Below are 23211 nucleotides of genomic sequence, written 5' to 3' on the forward strand. Positions count from 1 at the left end.
GACTTCTCCATCTTGTGGTGACACAGCCTTTAATCTCCTAAAACAGTGGTTTATGTTGTGATGGTCAACCATGGTAAGCATTTCCTGGTGTGATACCCACATTTGGTACCACAGTCTAGTATGCCACACTTAGCACAGTGGCAGATGATTAAGATTCATGACTTGTTGGCCATTGTTTTCTCTGGTCTCCTACCCTCCCAGCTTCTAATTTCGGCTCACCGATTCCAAACAGTTAATCTCCAGGGATCATGGTAATCAGTAGCTAGCTCCCAGTTGACAGTTGCAATGCCCACCAAACTTGTTTACAGGATATTCTTACACCACAGACATGGACCCGCAAGTGGTTGTGACCCACTGGCTGGTTGCTGTATAGAGAATCTTATGACATCATCCACCTGTTGATTGCACCTGAGCCAGCACAGACATAGTTGACTGAAGGAGGAGTGTACATGGATGGAATTAGAACACTCCAGGAGCTCTGAGCTGGTGACCTTCTCTTTATCCTTCATTACTTCTAACAAATACCAACGAGTCGCAGAACTGTACAGCACGGAAACAGACCCTTCAGTCCAACTCTTCCATGCCGACCAGATATCCTCAATTAATCTAGTCCCAATTGCCAGCACTTAGCCCATATTCATCTTAACCCTTCCAATTCATATATCCATCCAGATGCCTTTTAAATGTTGTACCAGTCTCCACCAATTCCAGCTCATTCCACACACGCACCACCCTCTGCATGAAAAAGTTGCCCCTCAGGTCGCTTTTAAATTTTTTCCCTCTCACTGTAAACCTTTGCCCTCTAGTTTTAGAATCCTCCATCCTGGGAAAAATATCTTGATGATTCACCTTTTCCATGCCCCTCATGGTTTTATAAACCTCCTAATGTCACCCCTCAGCCTCTGACACTCCAGGGAAATTGGTCCCAGCCTATTCAGCCTCTCCCTGTAGCTCAAACCCTCCAGCCCTATCAACACCTTTGTAAATCTTTTCTGAACCCTTCCAAGTTTCCCAACATCCTTCCTATGCAGGAGACCAGAACTGAATGCAGTATTCCAAAAGTGGCCTAACCAATGTCCTGTACAGTTACATAACTGGCTCCTGCAGAATAGGAGATGGTGGCATAATGGTAACATCACTGGACTAGTAATCCAGAGGAGAAAGTGAGGACTGCAGATACTAGAAAAGCATAGCTGGTCAGGTAGCATCCGAGGAGCAGGAGGACTCCTGATGAAGGGCTTATGCTCGAAATGTCGACTCTCCTGCGCCTTGGATGCTGCCTGACTGGCTGTGCTTTTCTAGCACCACACTCTTCGACTAGCAATCCAGAGAATCAAGTTAATTTTCAGAGGGACATAGAATTTAAAATTAATTTGAACCTATTAACAAATCTGTACCAAGAAGAAAATGTAGGTGATTCTGAGACTATGGTCCTAAATCTAAATGAGGGGTATTACAAAGGTGTAAGGCATGATTGGATTATGATAAATAAGGAATGTTACTCAAAGTGATGACAGTGGTCGGGCAACAGCACACATTTGAGAAGTGAATAGATGAACTTCAACAATTGCTCATTCCTGTTCAGCACAAAAATGAAACAGGAACGATGGCCCAGCCACAGCTAACAAGGAAAATAAGGGATTGTATTACATCCAAGGAAGAGACATACAAATAAGTCAACAAGAGCAGCAGACCTGAGGAATGGGAGCAGTCTAAATTTCAGCAAAGGAGAACAAAGAGATTGATTAAGGTGGAGGTGGGGGGTGATACAGACTGATCTATTGATTTGTGAAGACAAACGTAGGTCCCAGACAGTCAGGAATATGGCAAATTATAATAAGAAACAAAAAAAAGTAGACCAAATATATCCCTTGTTTCTATTTTCACAAATATGTCTCAAAAACGTTGGGGAACACTGTGTCTAGTGAGGGAGGGAGAACTGAAGGAAGTCAGGATTAGTGGGGAAATGGATGTTTTGGAAACTGATGGGACTGAAGACCGATATCCCCAGGGCCCAATGATTTAAATCCCAGAGTCTTAAGGAAGTGGCTCTAGAAACAGTGAAAGCATCAGTGGTCATCTTTCAAGATTTTGTAGACTCTGGAACGGTTCCTATGCACCAAAGGATAGCTAATGTAAACCTACATTATAAAAGGACATAAGGAGGAATTATAGATCGGTTATCCCAATGTCAGTAGTGGGGATAATTCTGGATTCCATTAAAGAAGACCTTCATAAAGAGAGGACTCGAGTACAGGAGTAGGGATATTTTGCTGCAATTGTACCTTGGTGACACTACAGTTGTAGAATTGTATGCAGTTTTGGTCACTTTATCTGGCATGTGCAACATCGGTTTGCCAGATTGATTCCTGGGATAGCAGCACTAACATACAAACAGAGACTGCATTAGTTGGGACAGTATTCAGTGGAGTTTCCAAGAGGACTAGATAGGGTAAACACAGGATGTCGTGATGACAAGTCCAAAACAGGGTGGCACGACGGCTCAGTGATTAGCACTGCTACCTCACAGTGCCAGGGACCTGGGTTTGATTCCTGGCTCGGATGACTGTCTGTGTGGAGTTTGCACATTTTCCCCATGCCTGTGTGGGTTTCCTCTGGGTGCTCCGGTTTCCTCTCACAATCCAAAGATGTGCAGGGCAGGTGAATTGGTCATGCTAAATTACCCATAGTGTTCAGGGATGTGTAAGTTAGGTGTATTAGTTAGTGGTAAATATAGGAAAATAGAATAGGGGTATGGGTCTGGATAGGTTACTCTTCAGAGGGTCGGTGTGGACTTGGGCCAAAGGGACTGTTTCCACACTGTGGAGATTCTATTCTATGAACCAGGAGTCACAGTCAAAGGATACATGGTAGGCCATTTAGTACTGAGATAAGGAAAATATTTTCACCTAGAGAGTAATGAGTCTGTGCAATTCTCTGCCCTAGAATGCATTTGAGGTCAAAACAGGAATGTTTTCAAGAAAGAGTTCGATATAATTCTTTGGGCTAACGGGATGCAGGAGGAATAGGATATGAAGTTGGATAATCAGCCATGATCACCTTGAAAAGTTGAGCAAATTCGAAGGGCCAAATTCCTACTTCTGCTCCTATTTTCAACTCTTCTATGATTTTTGCAAATCCCATTTGGTTCATTAATGTCCTTCAGGGAAGAAATAGCCATCCTTCCCTGGTCTGGCCAACACACAATTCCAGACTCAAGAATAGGAGTGATTCAGACCTTCTCTCTGGAAGGATCTAGCAAAGCTGGTCAGTCCAACAGCAATTTAGGGATGACCAACAAAAGCTGGCTCCGCCAATGACAGCCATATTCATGAAAGACTGAAACAACTGTGGCTGCAACTTACAGATATTGCTGGAGAAACTCTGAAGGAGAGGCACTGGTCCTGAAATGTTAACTCTGCTTTCTCTCCACAGATGCTGCGTTTCTCCAGCAATTTCCAGTATCCACAATTCTTTATTTTTCTTTTTTAGTGGTTCCATCTTTAGGATATGTTAACGAGTAAAGAAAACCATCATTTCAAATAGCCTGACCCCCAAATCCTTTAGCAAGGAGGAGAATTCCACACCAGGACATGTTTAGCCTTAATTTTCTTTTCTATTTCCATTCATTAATTTTGCTAGATCACACTTAAATCTGTTTAAAAAAACCTTTCAGCATCATTTTAATTAATATTTTAAACAACCTTTGAATAATCACCAAAATTCATCAGTAAAATTTCAGCACAAGGAAAAGGGATGCGACATGGCAATGTAATTACAGAACATATTTCATAAAGGAGTCTAACGTGATATTTTAAAATGGACAACTGATAGGATGGCTCCCAAAGGATATGTGACTGTACACGTTAACTGTCAGGTAAAAAGCAGACAAACAGACAAGTGTGCTTTCTCAACATCAATCACAAAGAAAGCCATTTACAATTCAATGAGTCTTAGAATAACACAACAGATCATCAAAGATTTGAGAATTTAAAAGTTTCTCAGAATTTACCTCTTGTGGGTTTATAAATTGCGATTAAGAGTACAAGAGCAGGGAGGTTATGCTGAATCCATGACAAGACACTAGTTAGACCTCAGCTAGAGTACTGCATACAGTGTGACTGCCAGATGTGAAGGAAGATGTGAACAAATTGGACAGTGTGCAGGAATGGGTCACTTCAGTGATGAGGATAGATTTCAGAGCTGGGACTGTTTTCCTTGGAGAGGAGAAGACCAACACAGACTGGATGAGTTTTCAAATTCATGAATGGTCCAGACACAATACACAGGGTGAAACAACTTCCAATTGTAAACACTTCACTAATGAAGGGGTCGAGATTTAAAGTGATTTACAAAAGCAGCAAATGCTAGGCAAGAAATAAACTTTTTCACTCAACAAGAGGTTCAAGTATGGAATGGACTGCCTGGCAGTGTCGTGGAGGCAAGTTTAATCGAGGGATTCAAGAGGATTCTTTAAATAGAAATAATGTGCAGGGACCCTGGGAAATGGAGGATGGAACGGAGTCACACTGTTTATTTGGAGGGCTGGTGCAGACATGATCAGCTGATTGGCCTCCTCCTGCACCGTGCAAATTCTGGGATTCTATGAAAATGAGAGAGGAAGGACAGCTACAAGGAAGTTCAGCTTAAATGACATTACTCTGTAGAACAAGGATTCATTAAAAGATAAAGTAGCAACCATCTTGAGCATGATCTGCATGTGATTCTCGAAGACACTATTTTAAAACAGAACTTCAAGTAGAACTCTGATGAGACAGCAACAGATTGGGGGAGGTTTGTCGACAGTGAAAAGAGAAAAGTCCAAACCAGCTAAGGACCGTATTATTGAACTGCAGAGAGCCATAACCTGAAATGTAATAAAAGTGAATTAAAGGAACCTGCAATCCCTCCCAGACACTGGTGAGTTCAGTTCAACTTTCTGAGAAAACTCAACCTTTTCAACTACAGAATCCACGGCAGTTTACTTCTGACTTCAGGTTTACAGTCCCTTACAACAACCACAGGTCAGTCTGCTTCGCATCTTTATATGGATCGTGTCTCACGTAAGTGTCCTGGCACAGGTGGCAGCCACTCGGCCCAATTTGGATGCATTGACAGATCGAACTCTAATCTTTGTACTTGTACTTGACCTAATAAATTGTTGCTTTTTTGCTTCATAACTTTGAACAATAGCAGCATCATAAACTCATCTTTGATCCAATTTAAAGCAAACTGGTGTTTTAAAATTGGAACACTCCAAAAAAAATGAGGAAACCAAAAGAACTGGAATAATTCACAGATAATGGCTCACATCTCAAACACATGACAAGAGGAAACAAGTAGAGCTAAAACTTTCCCTTTAACACTGCAGTAAACACATTGTTTGAACACAGAGCAAAGGAAAGCTTTCCATTTAATTAACAGCACACAAGAACAAAATATTCAATTTCACTTCTATGATTCAAAACAAAATAAGGTGGGTCACCAACTGGCAATGCAAATAGTTTAACAAAGTGATTCCCTGGAGATTCAAAGAAAAAAATAAGGCTCTCAAGCCGCCTTCTTGAGGTTAATGGGCCCTGAGCATTACAAGATGATATTTTCTGTAATCATTATGATCAGTAATTCTCCATTTTATTCCTTGCAATAATGCAAAAATATTATTCCACAATTGCATTTAAATCTAATTTCAGCTATACAAGTGAAGTAATCATTTCATTTTATTGAGACGAGTACACACAAACCTGAGAGGGGAATTGGGTCTGTACGATATCCATAATCCACTCAAGCTTCAAGTGAACTGGGTAAAATATAAGAGCTTGTGTTTTGTTGAATGCAGAGTAACAATGTGCCTCAGGGATAAGTCAAGACCTCTTTAATTTTTCATGTTTACACAACATTGGAAATTAAACGAAAACCAACCAAATCATTGAGATCACATGAGATGGCTTTAGGTGATCACTCCATTTCACTCCCAGGAACATGCACTGGCTAAGAGGCATTCATTATGTTGTCTCCATTCTTGCCAACCAACCAAATCTTGGATTTAATCCTACTGGCAACAGTGTCAAGCAGACCTAGCTCCACCATAGCTTTCAGTCTAACATGGCTTTAAATACAACAAGGAGCTTTATGCTCTATGACTACCATACTGCCCATTTCACAACCTGTCAATGAAACTTGAAATTTATCTTCATCATTTGCCAGGACAATGTGCTTATCAGCTAACTTCAATATCATTCCTCACGCCAGTGCCTACAAGAGTTAAGAGCCTTGTCAGCATGGAGGAACAGATATTACAGATATAAAGAATCTTAAAAAGTGAGGTTGCATGTAAAGTAAAGCAATAAAAAAAGAAAATGAGATTCTGGGTTTCATAAATGGTGCTACTGCATCAAAAAGCAAGGGAGTGATGTTGAATTTGTACAAGACATAGGTTAAGCTCATTAAGCATTTCAGGCAGTTGAGCTTTTTCTGCACTGCAGCAAAGCAAAGAATGATAGTAGAAATGACAGGTTATAGCTACAAACACTTCTTGGTAAAGGTTCTTCACAGTGGAACAGTGACAGTTATGAGGTAGTTAATAGTGGTCTGAAACATTTTAAGGGATAAGCACTAAGGGACCTTTTCCACCAACTGCTGAATCAGAAATTAAGACAGGCTGAGAATGATCATTACAAAGGCAATGAGGGAAATTATAGAATAATACATCCTGTAAGGCTGTCATTTGGCCCATTGCGCTTGTGCTAGCACTCTGAAAGAATTATCCAATTAGTTCAGTACACCTGTTCAATCTGTGCATCCCTCAAAGTCTATTACCTTTCAGCTATGCAATTCACTTAGCAAAGTTGCTAATGAAGTTCCACTACCCCTGCTTTTAGGCAGCATGCTCCTGAACATTATATCTTTCTGCATGAAAACAATTCCCATTTCTCCTAGACTCCTTGTCAATTAGCTCACATTTGGTGACCTTTGATTTCCAACTCCTCTGTCACAGGAACAATTTCACTGCATCTACTCTATCAAGTTATGACGTGAAGCACCTCAATCAAACATTTACTTGGTCTTCTCTGCTCTCATGAGAATAATCCCAGCTTCTCCAGTCTCCTGATATGATTCAAGTCTCTCTTCCTGATACTATTCTGATAATTTGCATACACCCTATGATGGAATTGGAAGTTTGCTGCAAGAACTATCAAAAAAAAGAGGAAAGAGTTGTGTGGCACTACAACTGTGCTAAATAGATGGGTGCATAATGGTTTCAGTACTCAAAACTGGGCATCCAGGTTGCACTGTGGGTCATCAGCAGTAAAATTGCTTTCAACCAGAACCAGCAAATCTTTCATCCTGCCATTAAACTCAGAGTTTAATCCTGGTTCAACGAAGAGCAGGCCAAGAGCAGGACAAGTACATCTAACAATGAGGTGTCAACCCAGTGAAGGAGCTGGGAATCAAGGATTCAGAGTTCAGGCAAAATGAAAAAAGTAGGAAGACTGACATGACGAGAAATATTTTCATTCAGCAAGTTGTTCAAAACGGTAAAGTACTACCTGAGAGTATGGAGGAGGCAGGATCGACAAAAACACTTGAAAGTGAATTGGATCACTTTCGGAAAAGGAAAAATGTGCAAGACTACAGGTAGGGGAGTGACACCAGGTAAATGCGTCCGTACTGGGCCAGCAAGCCTCCTACTAATCTGAAAATGCCAGTTCATTGTTTCCTTCTGTACCATGAGGTTTGCCTAGCAGGATTTGGATGTCTTAGCCAATCACAAACATGACTGCACTATCATGAAATTATTCCAATGGGAGATGTGAAATTGTCAAATACAGTGTGGGCACCAAAAGGAATTTGTTTTTATAAATCGAGTTGTAGATCACAAAAACAGGGGAATCATGATGGAATTGTACAGAACTTTGGTGAAACCACAGCAAGTGTACTGTGTGCAGTCCTGGTTACTATATTAATGGAAGCAAGTGAATGCACTGGAGGGAGTGCAGGAGAAATTCACCAGGATGCTGCCTAGGATGGAAAATGTAAGCTTTGAAGAAAGGTTGGACAGAACACTGCTCCTTCATGAGGTGAAATGTCAGTCAATTTACTTGATGGAGCAGAGCTCCGAAAGCTTGTGATTTCAAATAAACCTGTTGGACTATAACCTGGTGTGACTTCTGCCATTACCTGGATGAGGACTTGGTACGACATAACATTCATGGTTGTAGACCACATTGAAGGAGTAGGTTGAAGGTCACGTGTTTCTCACGAGTCACAGCAGACTGGATGGGCTGAAGGGTCTCCTCTGCACTGTATGATTCTATGAAATTTCCTAGTTGATTTTGTCAATACCTGTGCTGAGAGATCTGAGCATTTATATTGCGATGAAAACATTACTTTCTCTAAGTTTACATATTTTAAAGAAAGCTATTCTGGAAGAAAATTTTTTGAGACTCTTTAGTTGATGCCAATTTTGTATAACTATAATTTGCAAAGTTTTGCACAAGCTTATTATGTACTTTCAAAGGTACTTTTCTTTGAACTCAATCATGCAGAAGAGTTCTAACTTTGAAAGAAAATGTGCTAATTATTAGACATTTTATACATGTAGATATTAAGCCCAATTTTTGGAACTCTACTTTACTCTCTGCTTTCAAACTGGAAAATAATAATAATGTCATTTTTGAGTATTCATGAAGTTCTAATCATAGCTAAGCCGTCCTACCACATCCAGTCACAGGTGGTGGCAGACAATTTAAGAACTAACAGGAAGAGTACACTCCACATATACCTCAGTCTGAATGATGTTGAGACAAACACAATAAAGTAAAAGCAAGCCTGAAGAGTCTGGAACTGTCTTCGGCCAGAAGGGCTGGGCGGTTGATCTATTCAGTCTCATCAAGTCCCCAGCATCACATACTGGTCTTCAGCCAATTCTTTTCACTCTGCACAAGATCAAAGAAATGACTGAAGGAGCTGGATGCTCTAAAGGCTATGTGCCTTGACAAAATCCTGGCAGTAGTGCTGAAGACTTGTGCTCGAGAACACGCCACACTCACATCCAAGCTGTTTCAGCACAACTACAATATCGGCATACACTCCAAAATATGCAAAATTGTTCAACTATATTCTGTCCATAAGTAGAAGGCCAAATCAAACCTAGTTAATTACTGCCCAGTCAACTCCCCATCATCAGTAAAATAATGGAAGCAGTCCTCAACAATGCCATTAAACACCGCTTGCTTAGCTACGAGCTAATAACAGATGCTCAGCTTGAGGACTGTCATATCCACTCAGGTGAGGTGAGAGCAGCCTCCCTTTACAGGAAGGCCACATTTGACAAAGTGTGACATGAAGGAGCCCTAATAAAACCACACATATGCCAGGCAATGACCATCTCCAATGAAGGGGAATAAACATACAGTTGCATTATTATCATTTAATTCATCTCTATTAACATCTTGTTGGGGGGGAGGTGGGGGTGTTACCAATGAGAAACTGAACTGCAACAGCCATACAAATATTGTAGGGACAAGGGCAAGAGCAGGTCAAAGTTTGGGAATTCTGTGATGAGTTAACTGACCTTGCCAGTGTCTGTATACAACCTAGAGACTAGAGTGAGATGAAATGCTCTCCACTTTCCCGAATAGATGCAGCTCCAACAAAACCCAAGAACTTTACACCACTGGGAACACGGCAGTATATGTGAATGGCACCTCATCTATAATCTTCAACATTCACTCACTTCAACATCAATGCCCGATGGTAGCAGTGTGCATCCATCAAATATTGCAGCAATTCACCAAGGCTCCTTCTACTGCACGTATCTTTCCAAAAGCCTCTACCACCCAGAAAGATGAGTGTAGCATTTACATGGGAACTCTATCCCTGTAGGGATTCTATGATTCTCTATCATCTGCAAGTTCCTCTCCAATAAGATAAGAACTTGAAATAGGAGATGGGATGCATTGGTTAAAATTTTCCAAAAATCGTTGCTTTCTGGAGAAATACTAGAGGACTGGAAAACTGCTAATGTGACACCCCTATTCAAAAAGGGGAGGGAGGCAAAAAGCAGATAACTATAGGTTGATTTGCCTAACATCTATCATGGGAAAAGGATTGGAATCAATTAAGGATCTAATAGCAGAACATTTGGAAATGGGGATGGAAATTGTACTTTATGTTGCATGCGCAATCTCACCAATGCCTGTCATACACCATCCTGACTTGTAACTTTTTCGCCATTCATTCACTCTTACTGTGTCAAATTCCTGGGGACCTCCCTTCCTGACAGCACTATGGACAAACATACAATAGGAACTGCAGCAATTCAGAAGGCAGCTCATCACCACATTATCAAAAGCAATCAGGGATGGACAATAAGTGCTGGCCTAGCTCGGAACAGATTCATTAAAGAAGAAAAACATTCCAGGATTCTGAACAAGCAACAGCAAATAAGCAGCTATTTAGTCAAAGCCCGAAAACTGTCCAGGTCTTGCTGCACGTGGACTGTACTAAATATCTGAAGACATTCAAATGATGAACAGTGCAATCACTGGAAGAACATCTACAGCTCATTATACTGGAAGGGTTACAAGTTGGATGTGAATCAGCGTTGTACAAGAGGCAATTGACAGAATTAAGCTCATTAAAATCTGCAGAGCATTCATTTTAGCTGCATGCAAAATTCAGTGTGCAGCTAACTGGAGTATATAGACATGGGTAATGGAATCTGTCCTGTGCTCTTCTGTTCGAGATAGATATACCCAGTTGTGAACATTCACCTCTGCACTCCACTACCCATCTCAGCAAATCTACAGCTGACACTGTATCCACATCTTGTTTCCACCAAACACGATCAACATTGATATTTTCAGGTGACCTCCCATTTTCAATGCTCTATAACACTGATCATATGCAGAACTGTTGCTTATACACTAAAGCACACCAAGCGATATTCAACCCTCATCCCTCGACTGGCTCAACAACGTTAGATTGCAATTCAGCATCACCACAAATTTAACCATATTTCAATCCCAGTTCCATCCCTCCATCTCTAAAACCCTGTCAAGATTCTTTATCTCATTCATGGTACGAGGGCATCTTTGTCTAGGCTAGTGTTTGTTCTGCATCCCGAACTGCCCAGAGGGCAATTAAGAATCAACCACATTGACCCATGCTGTGGGTCTGGAGTCACATGTCAGCCAGATCAGGAAAGGATGGGTTTCCTTCCATCATGAACACTCGTGGCAATTGACAATGGATTAGACTGTTAATTTGAAATTTTTATTGAATTCAAATTCCACTATCTGTTGTGGCGGAATTCGAACTCAGGTGCACTGAACATTACATGGGTCTCTGGATCAACAGCCCAGCCCAGCGATGTTGCCTCTCCCACTTCTCAGTAGTTTGGCCTTTTGCAAGATTCCTGGATTTTATCCCCCGGACCAATGGTGACTCAGCTTTTAGCAGACTGGGCCATAAATTGTGAAATTCCCTCCTAAACCACTTTCCTTCAAGGCTCTCCTTAAAGTTTATTTGCTTGACCAAACATTTGAATACCTGCTCCAATGTGTCCTTGTGTGGTTCAGCAGCTAACAGCACTCCTGTCAAGCACCTTGGGACTGTTTAGCACCTAAAAGGTGCTACATAAGTGCAAACTGCTGTGTAAATTTTAAAAAATACACTAATCACACATCAGAAGGCAAAAACCAACTTGGTGTCATGTAGCACCTTAACGGATCCTTGGGAAAGTTGAAAACACTTCACAGCCCATGAAACACAGCTGCTGTTATGGATGCAAGCATGCTAGCTAATTTTCATAATGCTCCAAAAACACAAAATAAACGCATTTGTTCTGTTTAAGCCTTGAGAGTTGAAACCTGAACCTACTGAACCACAGCAAGACCAGTGAGATAAAACATGGCATCCTTTATTTTAATACTTTTGGTTTTGAACAGCCAGCATTTTACATATCCTGAGATGTAACACTACTGCATGACCTGGGTGGCTTCTAGAAAGAACTACAAAATAAGACAAATCTCCATTCGGCCAGGTTGAACAAATTCCTCAATTTAACTTGCACATGGGAAACAGCATTCAGATTCTCAGGGAGCTCATAAAAATGACGCTGATGGGAAAGAAAGAAAAAAAATTGCAATTCTGCTGCCTGGAGTGGATTTATTGATTAAATAAAGAGGAAAAGAAGTTAATTTTACATTTAATGATCCACTTTATCTTCAACCTTTTGAATGATTACAAATTTAACGCCTGCCTCTTGAAACTTTCAAGCACAGTCTTTTAAACACAACTACATTGTACATCAAAAGATTTCTCCAATGGAAGTGACAGCATTTGAATAATCAGAAAATGTGTGTGTATTATGCTTGCACAGAAACACTAGTACTTAATTTGATGACCACACAATGCCCATATTTTTAACCATAATCAGAAAATGCATTTTTCTTCATTCATTCATGGCATGTGAACCTTGCTGGCTAGGCTAACATTTATTGTTCCCATTTCCCCTCAATCGCCTTGGACAAGATAGAGGTGAACTGCCTGCCTTCCTGAACTTCTGCACAGCATGCGATCTCAGTACACTCTGCTGTAGGAAGGGAGCACCAGGATTTGGATCCAACAATAGTGAAGAATTAGCAACACAGGGGGCAGCACAGTGGTTAGCACTGCTGTCTCATAGCGCAGGGACCTGGATTCGATTCCAACCTCGGCGACTGTCTTTGTGAAGTTTGCACATTCTCCCTGTGTCCGTGTGGGTTTCCTCTGAGTGCTCCGGTTTCCTCCCAAAATCCAAAGATGTGCAGGTTAGGTGAATTGGCCATGCTAAATTGCTCATAATGTTCACAGATGTGTAGGTTAGGTGCATGAGTTAAGGGTAAATGTAGGAAAATAAGGTAGGGGAATGGATCTGGGTGGGTTACTCTTCAGAAAGTCGATGTGGATTTGTTGGGTCGAAGGGCCTGTTTCCACACTGTGCGGACGCTATGATAGATCTGTAGGGATTCTATGGTAGTTCCAAGTGAGAATGTAAAGATTTGGAGAGGAACCTGCATTCTGGTGCTCCCAGTTGGCTTCTTCCTTTGCTGTCCTAGGTGATAGAGTCTTGGTGAACAATGCAGTACAATTTATACGTTGTACATACTGCTGCCACTGTCCATTGGTGATGGAGAGATTGAGTACTGAAGGTGTTAGATGGGCAGCTTTGTTTTGGATGGTGTTGAGCTTTTTCAGTGTTGTTGCAGCTACACTCATCTGGGCAAGTGGATATAATTCTATCACACTCCTGAGTTGTGCCTATCAGATGGTGAACAGTCTGTGGGGTGTCAGGAGGTGAGTTATTCACCACAGAATTCCAAGCTTCTTATATGCTGTTGTAACCATGGTTTTACAGAGCTAGTCCCATCAGCTTCTCTATTGTCATTACATTTAACTGCCGCTGTCCCTCCTTTTTAACAATTTACTTTAAAACTGCTGCAGGAGTTTTCTAATCTTTTGTTGATGTGTTTGTTTAGATTTTAAAGTTTATCTTTTTGTATTACCTTCTCAGATATTTTCAAACTTTGTTTTTTTGCTTAATATAACATTTTAAGCCAACTTCGAGTTTTGCAGCTTAGAATTATCCTTTCAAATACAAAGTTTTTCAGACGTCTGTTAAGGGACTAAATTGACATACAATATTGTTCACTATATCCTGAGATTATCACAACATTTTTCCCCTTGTAACTGTGTTAAGACATTTCTTTGTCTTCACAAGTTTTCTTCTTTATTTTTGTCTCTTTCTAGCTGATTTGAACTTTTACATGGAAGTTTAATACTGCTAGCTTCTGCTTTCACAGAAACTGGCAGGATCTGTGTGCTTTTACGATGCTGAATATTTAAAGATACAATCGTAGTTGTCTGACCAGATTGTTTTTCCTTCCTTTGCAGAATTTAAGATATTTTTCAGGCTGTCCCATCTGGCACTTCTGTCTTACATGAGGTTTCTTGGAGGCAAGAGAATAGGTGGATGAGGAGGTTAAAGGAGCGAATGGGATACGTGTCTTTATTAGTTGAAGCATTGAATACAAGTGCAGAAAGATGATAACAGTGCTGTATAAGATGCTAGTTAACTCACAACCGGAGCACTGTGTGCAATTTTAATTGCCACACTACAGGAAAAATGTGATTGCACTAGAGAGGGTGTGGAGGTGATGTTGCCTGCAGCTGGAGCATTACAGCTTTGTAAAGAGATTAGATAGGCTGGTGTTGTTTCCTTAAAGCAGAGGGGAGGCTTGACTGAGGTGTACAATCCTGTGAAAGAGATAGTAGGATTGACAAATCTAGGGAACATAGATTAAAGTTAAGGGGCAGGACATTCAGAGGGAATTCAAGGAAGAACGGTTTGATCCAGGTGGTGTGTGTCTGGCACACACGGCCTGAAAGTGTGACAGAGGCAGGAACCATCACAACATTTAAGGTGCATTCAGATGAACACATAAAACTCATTGGCATACAAGGCTACTGGCCAGGTGCTGGAAAATGGAACGAGAGCAGAGGGGTGCTGGTAATTGGAACAGACACAATGGACTATATAGGCTCTTTCCATGGTGTAAAATTTTATGATGTTATGACAATGGATTCCATCACTGCTCACCATCTTATAATGTTAGTTGCCAATACATCACAGATAGATTCACTGTCACCAATCCTTCCTACTCCTAGTCCAGAAAATTAAGTAACATGGGATCCACAGTGAGTTGATAAGTCGTAACACACAGGTGCATTTAAACTAAATGGTGGGGGGGGGGAAAGAGGACAAACTGGAAATTTAAGAAGGACGTTAAAGGGAAAGTGAGAATAAGAGGTTAAGAAAGACAACAAAATCAATTGAGCAGAAAACTCAAGAAGGGATCATACAGTATGATCAAGTGAAATAGAGATTGATAGGAAGGATGAGGAGAGTTAAAATTAAAAATATTATATATGAATGCACAAAGTATATGAAATAAGGTGGATGAGCTTGAGGCTCAGTTGGAAAGTGGCAGGTACAATATTGCTGAGATAACGGAGACGTGGCTTCAAGTGGACAGGACCTGGGAAATGAATATTCAAAGCTATACGTACTATTGAAAGGACAGACTGACGGGCAGAGGGGGTGGGGGTGGGGTGGCCATGTTGGTGAGGAATGATATTCAGTCGCTTTTGAGGTTGGACATAGAATCAGGAGATGCAGAGTCAGTATGGATAGAGCTGAGAAATTCTAAGGGTAGAAAGACCCTAATGGGAGTTATCTACAGGCCCCCAAACAGTAGTCTGGATGTAGGGTGTAAGTTGAATAAGGAGTTGAATTTGTCCTGACACAAAGGTATTACTACAGTTGTTATGGGGGATTTCAATATGCAGGTAGACTGGGAAAATCAGGATGATACTGGACCCCACAAAAGGGAGTTTGTGGAGTGCCTCTGAGATGGATTCTTAGAACAGCTTCTGCTGGAGCTGACCAGGGAGAAGGCAATTCTGGATCTGGTGTTGTGCAACGAACCAGATTTGATCAGGGACCTCAAAGCAAAGGAGCCATTAGGAGGTAGTGACCACAATAAGTTTTAATCTGTAGTTTGAGAGGGAGAAGGGAGAATCGGAAATGTCAGTATTGCAGTTGAACTGTGGAGCTATGAGGGAGGAGCTGGCCAAAGTTCAATGGTTCAGTACCTTAGCAGGGATGGCAGTGGAACAACAATGGCAGGTAGTTCTGGGTATAATGCAGAAAGTGTAGGATCAGTTATTTTCAAAGAGGAAGAAAGATCCTAAGGGGAGGCAGGGGCGGCTGTGGCTGACGAGGGACGTTAACGACTGTATGAAGATAAAAGAAAAGTTAACAGAACAAAGATGAGCGGGAAGCCGGAGGACTGGGAAACTTTTAAAGAGCAATAGAGGGTAACTAAAAAAAAACAATAAGCAGAGAAAAAAATGAGGTACGAAGGTAAACTGGCCAAAAATATAAAGGAGGATAGTAAAAGATTTTTTAGGTATGTGAAAATAAAAAAAAAATGGTTAAGACTAAAATTGGGTCCTTAAAGACAGAAACGGGTGAATTTATTATAGGGAACAAGGAAATGGCAGAAGAGTTGAATAGGTACTTTGGGTCTGTTTCACTGGGGAAGACACAAGTAATCTCCCAGATGTAATAGTGGCTGAAGGATCGAGGGTAATGGATGAACTGAAGGGAGTTTATATTCAGCAGGAAATGGTGTTGGATAGACTGTCAGGTCTGAAGGCTGATAAGTCCCCGGGACCTGATGGTCTACATCCCAGGGTACTGAAGGAGGTGGCTCTATAAATCGTGGATGCATTGGTAATCATTTTACAATGTTCTATAGATTCAGGATCAGTTTCTGCAGATTGGAGGATGGCTAATATTGTCCCACTTTTCAAGAAGGGAGGGAGAGAGAAAACGGGGAATTATAGACTGGTTAGCCTGACATCAGTGGTGGGAAAGACTCATTTGGATAGCAGTAACAGGATAGGTCAGAGTCAGCATGGATTTACAAAGGGGAAATCATGCTTGACTGATCTTCTGGAATTTTTTGAGCATGTAACTATGAAGATGGACAAGGGAGAACGTGGATATAGTGCACCTGGACTTTCAGAAAGCCTTTGATAAAGTCTCAAATAGGAGATTAGTGAGCAAAATTAGGGCACATGGTATTGGGGGCAAAATACTGACATGGATTGCAAATTGGCTGGCTGACAGGAAGCAAAGAGTAGTGATAAATGGGTCCATTTTGGAATGGCAGGCGGTGACCAGTGGGGTACCACAAGGTTTAGTCTGGGACCACAACTGTTTACATTATACATTAATGATACAGATGAAGGCATTAAAAGTAATAATAAAAGCAAATTTACCGATGACACAAAGCTGGGTGGCAGGATGAAATGTGAGGAAGATGTTATGAGAATACAGGGTGACTTGGACAGGCTAGGTGAGTAGACGGATGCATGGCAGATGCAGTTTAATGTGGATAAATGTGTGGTTATCCACTTTGGTGGCAAGAACAGGAAAGCAGATTACTATCTAAATGGAGTCAAGTTAGGTAAAGGGGCAATACAACGAGATCTAAGTGTTCTTGGACATCAGTCAATGAAAGCAAGCATGCAGGTACAACAGGCAATGAAGAAAGCTAATAGCATGCTGGCCTTCATAACAAGAGGAATTGAGTATAGGAGCAAAGAGATCCTTCAGAAGCTGTACAGGACCCTGGTGAGACTGTACCTGGAATATTGAGTGCAGTTTTGGCCTCCAAATTTGAGGAAAGACATTCTGCTATTGAGGGGGTGTAGCGTAGGTTCATGAGGTCAATTCCCGGAATGGTGGGACTATCATATGTTGAAATATTGGAGCGACACTTGAATTTAGAACGATGAGGGGGGGATCTGATTGAGATGGAGAAGATTATTAAAGGATTGGAGACTCTGGAGGCAGGGTGATGGATGAGTCCAGAACCAGAAGACACCGTTTAAGAATAAGGGGTAGGCCATTTAGAACAGACTTGAGGAAAAACTTCTTCAGGGGGAGAAAGTGAGGACTGCAGATGCTGGAGATCAGAGCTGAAAAATGTGTTGCTGGAAAAGCGCAGCAGGTCAGGCAGCATTCAAGAAGCAGGAGAATCGAAGGATTCCTGAAGAAGGGCTTATGCCCGAAATGTCGATTCTCCTGCTCCTTGGATGCTGCCTGACCTGCTGCGCTTTTCCAGCAACACATTTTTCAGCTCAGAAAAACTTCTTCACTCAGAGAGTGGTGGATATATGGAATGCTCTGCCCCAGAAGGCTGTGGAGGCCAAGTTTCTGGATACTTTCAAAAAAGAGATTTTTTCAGCTCAGAAAAACTTCTTCACTCAGAGAGTGGTGGATATATGTCATGCTCTGCCCCAGAAGGCTGTGGAGGCCAAGTTTCTGGATACTTTCAAAAAAGAGATGGATAGAGCTCTTAAAGATAGTGGAATCAAGGGTTATAGGGATAAGGCAGGAACAGGATGATTGCGGATGAACAGCCATGATCATAATGATTGGTGGTGCTGGCTCGAAGGGCCAAATGGCCCACTCCTGCACCTATTGTCTATTATCGCATTCAAAATTGGCTTGGTCATATAAGACAGATGGTAGTTGAAGAGGGGTGTCTTTCTGACTGGGGGTCTATGACTAGAAGTGCTCTGTAAGAATCAGTTCCTTGTAATAAATGTGAATGATTTAGATGCACGTGTCTGATTAGTGCAATTGCAGACATGAAAATTGGAGGATATGTGGAAGGTTGGAAGGATACAGCAGGATATAGATCAGTTGAAAAGCTGGGTAGGGAAATAGCAGGTGGAGTTTAATCTGGACAAGGGTAAGGTGATGCATTTTGGGAGATCAAACACAAGGAGGAAGTATACAGAAAAGGTCAGGACCCTTGGAAGCATTGATATAAGCAGTGATCTAAGGGTGCAAGTCTACAGCTCCCTGAAAGTGGCAATATAAGTAGATTTGGTGGTAAAGAAGGCATACAGCATGCTTGCCTTCATCGGTTGAGACACTAAGTATAAAAACTGGCAAGTCATGTTGTAACTGTATAAGACTTTAGTTAGGCCATATTTGGAGTACTGTGTGCAGTTCCGGGTACCACACAAGAGGAAAGATGTGAAGGCGTTAGAGACAATGAAGGAGAGGTTTATCTGGATATTGCCTGGACTGGAGTGTATTAACCATAAGGAGAAGATGACAAACCTGGATTGTTTTCACTAAAACATCAGAGGCTGAGGGGTGACCTGATAGAAGTATATAAAATAATTTGAGGCATGGATAGGGTGGATGGTCAGAGTCTTTCTCCCAGGGTTGAAATGTCAAATACTAGAGGGCATACTTTTAAGGCGAGAGGGGGAACGTTCAAAGAAGATGTGCAAAGTAAGTTTTTTTTATTAACTACAGAGGGACGTAGGTGCCTGGAACACGTTGCCAGGGAAGATAGTAGAAACGTATATGATCGCAACTTTTAAGAAACTTTTAGATGGACACACAAACAGGCAGAGAATGAAAGAATATGGATCAGTGCAGATGGATGGGGTTAGTTTAGAATAGCATCATGGTCAGCACAGACGTGGTGGGCCAAAGGGGCTGCTCCTGCGCTGTTCTATTATCTATTTACTGTCATTGATTGTTAAGAGAAAGTGAGGACTGCAGATGCTGGAGGTTAGAATCAAAAAGCGTAGTGCTGGAGAAAGTTCCTTTCAGGAACTAACTGCCTTATATAACAATCAGCAATGATCAGCACTAATTCTGGCCTTAATTTTGGAGAATAAGCCATTAATCAAGCAACTGAAGATGGTTGGATCTAATCTGGAGAAGGCTGCAGTGATAACCAAAGACTTTAATGGCTAACCACTAATATCTTCCTTTTTGCTCATGTGTCCAACCAGTGGAGGATACTCCTCAGTTGTCAGTGACTTATTTTATCACAGCTCTTTGATGCCATATTCCAAATATTTGCCTCCATGTCAAGGGCCAATGTCACCAATCTCAGAAATTCAGCATTTTTCTTGTACAACAGAAGATTAAATATGGGAGCAAGCTAGCCAGTACTATAAAAGAAAATTGTAAGAGTTCTTTTGGTCTGTAAAGAGCAAAAGAGAGGCAAAAGTGGACATTGGGCTGCTGGAAAATGACCCTGGAGAGATAGTAGTGGGGAACAAGGAAATGGCTGAGGAACTGAATAATTATTGAATTTTGAGAAGGCTTGTAGCTCAGATTAAGGTTTTGGATGTAGGCTTGCTCACTGAGCTGCAAGGTCCATTTTCGTCACCATACCAGGAAACATCTTCAGTGAGCCTCCGAATGAAACACTAGTGGTGTAGCCCATTTTCTATTTATACATTAGAGCTTCCTGGGGTTGGTGATGTCATTTCCTCTGGTGACATCAACAAACAAATTGACTTGGATCCCATTTAACACCCCTGAGAAAAAGAACAGGAAATGACATCACCACAGGAAATTATGTTATCACAGGAAATGACATCACCGACACTAAGAAACCCAAACATGTAAATAGAAAGTGGGCTACACCTACATCCAGAACTGAGTAATTACTTCGCGGTAGTCTTCACGGTGGAAGACGTGAGAAATATCCAAAAAATACCAGAGAATGAAGGGGCAGAACTGAGTATGGTGGCCATCACTTATGAGAAGGTGCTTGCAAAGCTGAATGGCCTGAAGGTGAATAAATCACCTGGATCAGATGGACTATACACCAGAGTTCTAAGGGAGATAGATGAACAGATCAAATATTGAACATAGAACTATGTACAGGCCATTTGGCCCTCAATGTTGTGCCGACCTTTTATCCTACTCTAAAATCAAATTAACCTAAATAAACTTCATTTTACTATCATCCACATGCCTATTCAAGAGTCGCTTAAATGTCCCTAATGTATCTGACTCTACTAGCACTGCTAGCAGCACATTCCACGCACCCAACACGTAACAAACCTACCTCTGACATCTCCACTAAATCTTTGTCCAATCACCTTAAAATTATGCTCCCTTGTGATAGCCATTTCCACCCTGGGTAAGAGTCTGTGGCTATCCACTCTATGACTCTCAACATCTTGTACACCTCTATCAAGTCACCGTGCATCCTTCTTCGTTCTAATGAGAAAAGCTCGGGTTCCCTCAACCTTTCTTCATAACATGCCCTCCAGTCCAGGCAGCATCTTGGTAAATCCCCTCTGAACCCTCTCTAAAGCTTCCACATTTTCCTACAATGAGGCAACCACAAATGAACTCAATATTCCAAGAGTGGTCTAACCAGGGCTCTATAGAGCTGCAGCATAATCTCGCAGCTCTTAAACTCAACCCCCTGTTAATGAAAGCCAACACATCATACGCCTTCTTAACAACCTTATCAGCTTGGGTGGCAACTTTGAGAGATCTGTGGACATGGACCCCGAGATCCCTCTGTTTCTCCACACTGCCAAGAATCCTGCCTTTAACCTGTATTCTGCATTCAAATTTGACCTTCCAAGAATCACTTCACAGTTTTCCAGGTTGAACTCCATTTGCCACTTCTCAGCCCAGCTCTGCATCCTGTCAATGTCCTATTGCAACCTACAATAGTCCTCCACACTATCCACAACTCCACCAACCTTCGTCAAACTTACTAACCCACCTTTCCACTTCCTCATCCAAGTCACTTATAAAAATCACAAAGACCAGAGGTTCCAGAACAGATCCCTGCAGAACATCACTGGTCATCGAGCTCCAGGCTGAGTACTTTCCATCTACCACCACCCTCTGTCTTGTATGGGCCAGCCGATTCTTTATCCAGACAGGTTTCCCGACATCACATGCCTTCTTATTTTCTGAGTAAGCCTACCATGGAGATCCATACCAAACGCCTTGTTAAAATGCACATACACCACATCCACTGCTCTACCTTCATCAATGTGTTTTGTCACATCCTCAAAAAATTCAATAAGGCTTGTGAGGCATGATTTGTCCATCACAAAGCTATGCTGACTATATCTAATCATACATAACGGAAGCATTAGTGGTGATCTTTCAGGAATTGCAAGAATCAGGGAGGATCCCAGAGGACTGGAAAATTACTAACATGATAACCCTGTTTAAAAAGGGAGTAAGGCAAAAGACAGAAAAATACAGGCTGATTAGCCTAACTCTATCATGGGTAAGATCCTGGAATCCAGTGTGAAGAATGAGATTTCTGAATACTTGGAAGTGTAAGCTAAAATAGGGCTAAGTCAGCATGGTTTCATCAAGGGTAGGTCATGCGAAACAAATCTGGTAGAATTCTTTGAGGATGTAATGAGCAGGTTAGATCAAGGAGAGCCAATGGATGTCATTTACCTGGACTTCAAAATGCCTTTGACAAGGTGCCACACAGGAGGCTGCTGAGTAAGGTAAGCGCCATGGTGTCAGAGGCAAGGTGCGAGCATGGACAGAAGCTTGGCTGTCTGCAGAAAGCAGAGAGTGGGAATAAAAGGATCCTTCTCAAGATGACAGCCAGTGACAAGTGGTGTTCCGCAAGGCTCAGTGTTGGGACCATAATTTTTCACTTTATATATTAATGATCCAGATGAAGGAACTGAGGGCATTCTGGCTAAATTTGCAGATGATACAAAGATTGGTAGAGGGACAGGTAGCATTAAGGAGATGGGGAGGCTGCAGAAGGATTTGGGCAGGTTAGGAGAGTGGGCAAAGAAGTGGCAGGTAGAGTACAACATGGGAAAGTGTGACGTCATGCACTTTGATAGGAAGAATAGAGGCATGGACTATTTTCTAAATGGGGAGAAAATTCAGAAGTCTGAAGTGCAGAGACACTTGGGAGTTGTGGTCCAGGATTCTCTCAAGGTAAACTTGCCAGCTGAGTCAGAAGTTAGGAAGGCAAATGCAATGATGGCATTTATTTTGAAAGGACTTCAGTACAAAAGCAGGATGAATCTCTTCGGCCCTATAAGACTCTGGGCAGACCACAATTTGGAATATTGTGCAGAGTTTTGGGTCCCATATCTCAGGAAGAATGTACTGGCCCTGGAACGGGTTCAGAGGAGATTCACGAGAACGGTTCCAGAAATGAATAGGTTAACATATGAGGCATGTTTGAGGAATCTGGGTTTATACTCGATGGAGTTTAGAAGAATTAGGGAGGGATCTTACTGAAATCACAGAATCATAGAATAGAATCCGTGCAATGTGGAAACAGATTATTTGGCACAAGTCCTGACCGACCTTCTGAAAAATACCCTTCCCAGACCCATTCCCCTACCCTATCATTCTACATATCCCCTTACTAACGCACCTAACCTGCACATCCCTAAACACTGGGCAATTCAATAAGGCCAGTTCACCTAACCTGCACATCCCTAAACACTTTGGGCAATTCAATAAGGCCAGTTCACCAGACCTGCACGTCTTTGGACTGTGGGAGGAAGCCGGAGCACCCAGAGGAAACCCACACAGACAGTCGCCTGAGGCTGGAATTAAATGCAGGTCTCTGGCGCTGTGAGGCAGCAGCAGTGCTAACCATTGAGCCAGAGTGCCGCCCTTGGTTATTTGCTTTGCCCAATCTGCCTGATTGAAGGAGAGAAAAGCAAAGAAACATACAGAATATTGAATGGCCTGGACAGAGTTGCTGCTGGGAAGATGTTTCCACTGGTAGGAGAGACTGGGAC

At 41.8% G+C, this 23211-nt stretch overlaps 1 protein-coding gene across 1 annotated transcript in view; it reads right to left on the minus strand.

Annotated features, from left to right (window-relative positions):
* gbe1b (glucan (1,4-alpha-), branching enzyme 1b) overlaps nucleotides 1-23211 on the minus strand; it is a 611336-nt gene that overhangs the window by 251198 nt on the left and 336927 nt on the right. The gene's annotated exons all lie outside the window — the stretch shown is intronic.

Source organism: Chiloscyllium plagiosum, chromosome 12, assembly GCF_004010195.1.
Source record: "Chiloscyllium plagiosum isolate BGI_BamShark_2017 chromosome 12, ASM401019v2, whole genome shotgun sequence".
Classification (NCBI taxonomy): domain Eukaryota; kingdom Metazoa; phylum Chordata; class Chondrichthyes; order Orectolobiformes; family Hemiscylliidae; genus Chiloscyllium; species Chiloscyllium plagiosum.